Genomic DNA, 4641 nt, shown 5'->3' with positions numbered 1-4641 from the left:
CAGAGCCTCCCGCCTTGCCTGATTTTCCCACCCGGCGAACGCTGGGTACGGGTGCCGGTCCCCCCCCCCCCCCGCGCTATTAAAAATGGCGTCCACCCCGCGGCGAAAAGTTGCTACTCGTTGCCAGGGGCAACCGCCGTCCAATGAAAGTGCGTATGGTCCGAAATCCACACACACATACACAGACAGACAGACAGACATGCACGATTTTATATATATAGATATAGCAGTGTGATACACATTAGGGTGGGTAGAATAATACATAGTGTTATATTAAAATGGATAAGGCAGCAACTGCAGCAGCAGCAGCAAGTGCAGCAGCAGCAGTAACAGCAGCAGCAGCAACTGCAGCAGCAGCAACTGCAGCAGCAGAAACTGCAGCAGCAGCAACTGCAGCAGCAGCAGTAACTGCAGCTCCCTTTGATGCTGTTAATCCTGCATAATGCACATGCATATGCAGTACTAATCACATTCCTGCATTTCCCATAAATATGCTAAATTCCTTTTGATATGCAAATTCCTTTGTCAATGCGCCCAGCTTATATATATGCTCCAAGCTCGTGTGCTGTTTCATTCAGACTCTGTCGCCTCGACGGACCTGGTTTTCACCTGAGGACGGCTGCTTGCGTTGTGGCCGAAACGTCGTGAGAATTGTTTTATTATGTTTTATTTTTATTATTTTATTACTTCCCTTCTACGTGACTTTACCGAAAGAACCAAGAAGATGAATCCCTGCAGTCACGAAAGCTTTAAATCGAAATTTAACCGCCTCTACGGGGAGGGTTTCCACATAACTTTGAGATCCTTCAACAAGCTCCGGGATAAGAAGGCTCAGCTAATCGAGTCTCTCACCTTTCTGAAGAGATGCCGCGACTCTAAGGTAATACCAAACGCATTTACACTAACATCTGCTGCTGTAACTTCTTCTAATGCGAAACGAATTCTGTCTAGAACTAGCTTAGCTCTTATCTCAGAGAAAATCAGACTTACGCGCACCGAACTAGATCAGTTAGACAAGACACTCTACAAATCACACTTATCTTTGAGTGTAACAATGTCCACATCGGATTGGGAACATGTGGAAAAAATGACTGCCTCTTCAGCTGCCGCTATGTCGACTAAATGTAAGGACAACTTGATTTCCAAATTCAACCGCCTCTCAAACAAGAAACCGGACCCACACATTGAAAAGCTAGATGTTAACAAAGTCGTAATTAATCGCAGTAACAGTCCTATTTCTGAAGGTTTGAAATCCGTTTTAGCTAAAGGACTAAACTTTGCAGTCACACCTAGACACATACCAGTTAATGATATAATTGCTCGAGTAGATGTAGCTCTCAAGGGCTTGAGTCACATCGCTGCAGACGTAGCAAGATCTGAAATCTCTGTAACCCTCAAAAACGCTAAGATGCCAGCTAGCAACATCAGCAAAGATGAGCGTTTTGAATTAGCTCAATTAAAAAAGAGGGATGACATTGTCATCCTCTCAGCCGACAAAGGCAATGCCACTGTCATCATGGACAAAATAGAATACAACAACAAAATTCAAGAACTACTCAACGATGGCAGCTATACAAAAATAAAAAGAGACCCCACCAACAGCCTCGTCTCCAAAACCAACAACATCATTTCTGCTTCAACCGCATTAATTGATCAGACCAAACAGTTCTCGTTGAAACCTTCTGCAGCCAGGCCACCAAGATTGTACGGCTTGCCAAAGATACATAAAGAAGATACACCTCTTCGTCCCATTGTTTCTACTATCAACTCCCCCACTTACAAACTGGCTCGTTTTTTGTCCGAAATCCTACGGCCTTTCACTGGAAAAACCACCTCTGCAGTACTAAACTCTACTGACCTGGTATCGACAATCAAGGGGATTGCCCTGTCCCCAGACGACCTGCTTGTCAGTTTTGATGTGGTTTCCTTGTTCACCAAGGTGCCTGTGCCTGACACCATCGCAATCATTGAAGACTTGGTTCATCAAGGACTGAATGCTGGGGTACCCCCCCTGGTGAGACACTGCTTAACCAATACATACTTCACCTGGAATGGAACCTTCTACAAGCAAATTGAGGGCACCCCAATGGGCTCCCCCCTATCTCCGGTTGTAGCCAACATCTTCATGGAGAAATTTGAGACGGACGCCATCCAGACTGCCACTCTACGCCCGACCTTATGGAAGAGGTACGTAGACGACACTTTTGTCATCTGGCCACATGGCCGGCCTGCTCTAGACCAATTTCTCGACCACATCAATTCCATACACCCAGCCATCAGATTCACCATGGAAGTCGAAAATGATGGCAAGCTACCCTTTTTGGATGTCCTAATCAAAAGGAGACCTGATGGTTCAATGAGCCACTCTGTCTACAGGAAAGCCACCCACACGGATGCTTATCTAAAACCGGATTCCCACCACCATCCATCCCAGAAGAATTCCCTCATCAAGACTCTATATCATAGAGCCCAATGCATCTCCGACCATGAACACATTTCCAGTGAACTCAAACACGTACGCCAAGCTCTTAAGGCTAATGGTTACTCCGACTACACAATCCGCAAAGCCATCACTCCAACCATCAAGAAGGATCCTGTTGAGGAGCCTTTCAAGACCATCACCTTACCCTACATTGCTGGGGTCACAAAAAAGATCTCCAAAATCCTGATTAAACACAAGATCCAGGTCCGATTCAACACAGTACATAAAATCCGTGATCTGGTCCCGTCTGTAAAAGATGTGGTTCCAGACATACAGTACCCTGGCGTCTACAAACTAAGTTGCCTCTGTGGTAGCAGTTACATTGGAGAAACCAAACGACATGTCTCGGACCGCATCCGTGAACATAAGGCAGACCTGAAACACGGTAGGACAAACACCTCAGCCGTGGCAGATCACTGTTACAACTCAGTGGGCTCACATGATATTGACTTCTCCAAGACAGAGGTTCTCTGCAAGCCATCTGGCTATCATGAGAGATTCGTTCATGAGGCGATCCACATATACAAACACAGAGACAATTTCAACCGAGAAGATGGATTCTGGCTTAGCAATCATTGGAAGGACGTAATAAACCATTTCGGATCTTAACTGATTGTGTTCACGTTTACGGTGACTTTCAGACCGCGTTCCACTCACTGGCATGGTGCAGTGTGCAGAGTAATGTATGGTGTCGTAATTGTATAGTAAACATATAGCAGTGTGATACACATTAGGGTGGGTAGAATAATACATAGTGTTATATTAAAATGGATAAGGCAGCAACTGCAGCAGCAGCAGCAAGTGCAGCAGCAGCAGTAACAGCAGCAGCAGCAACTGCAGCAGCAGCAACTGCAGCAGCAGAAACTGCAGCAGCAGCAACTGCAGCAGCAGCAGTAACTGCAGCTCCCTTTGATGCTGTTAATCCTGCATAATGCACATGCATATGCAGTACTAATCACATTCCTGCATTTCCCATAAATATGCTAAATTCCTTTTGATATGCAAATTCCTTTGTCAATGCGCCCAGCTTATATATATGCTCCAAGCTCGTGTGCTGTTTCATTCAGACTCTGTCGCCTCGACGGACCTGGTTTTCACCTGAGGACGGCTGCTTGCGTTGTGGCCGAAACGTCGTGAGAATTGTTTTATTATGTTTTATTTTTATTATTTTATTACTTCCCTTCTACGTGACTTTACCGAAAGAACCAAGAAGATAATAAAATAATTCTCACGATGTTTCGGCCACAACGCAAGCAGCCGTCCTCAGGTGAAGACTAGGTCTGTCGGGGAGACAGACCTAGTCTTCACCTGAGGGGAGACAGACCTGGTCTTCACCTGAGGACGGCTGCTTGCGTTGTGGCCCAAACGTCGTGAGAATTATTATGTCTCCCCGTTGTGAAGAAAATAACCATTGAGCTGAAGAAGGAAATTGTAGAAAAGCATGACAGTGGTATTCGTGTGACTGATCTGGCCTCAGAGTACAAGATGGCAAAGTCAACAGAGGAAGAAAGGGAGGAGGTTAGCAGTGATGCCATGAAATCCATTATGCAAAAATGGAATGAGTGCCATGACTTTTTTGAAAAGCACCACCCCAACATAACTGTCACGAACAGAGTGTTAAATCTCATGAATGATAATGTGGTCTCTCATTTCCTGGAGGGTTATGCAGCGCAGGAAGAGACATTGACATTGGACAGATTTTTCAGCAAAAACTGAGCCTGCAGCTAGGAGACAAAGGAGAGAGGAAACCCCTGAAGGAGATCCCCCTGATGTCCTTATGGAGGGGGACTCTCCCTCCAAACAATAACCGCCTCCCAACCGCCTCCCACCTGCCTTCCTCCATGCCAGAAGTCATCTCAAGCAAGGTTAGTGTTCTCTCTTTATACATTACTATACTGTACAGTACTAATGTGTATTGTAATTTGTTTCATATTTATGTGCTTCAAAAACCAAAAAAAAGGTCAGAACGGATTAACCGGATTTACATTGAACCCTATGGGAAAATGTGCCTCGGTTCACGACCAATTCGGTTCGCGACCAGAGTCAGTTCACGAATTAAGTTCGTGAACCGAGGTATCACTGTATTTGTATAATCACCAAATTTCATTTCATATATAGCATAGTATGACTAAAGGCATTGGAGGAATGAGCTTCTAATT

The sequence above is a fragment of the Callorhinchus milii genome, unplaced genomic scaffold, assembly GCF_018977255.1.
Source record: "Callorhinchus milii isolate IMCB2004 unplaced genomic scaffold, IMCB_Cmil_1.0 Scaffold888, whole genome shotgun sequence".
Classification (NCBI taxonomy): Eukaryota; Metazoa; Chordata; class Chondrichthyes; order Chimaeriformes; family Callorhinchidae; genus Callorhinchus; species Callorhinchus milii.
Note: the sequence above shows the minus strand (reverse complement) of the source record.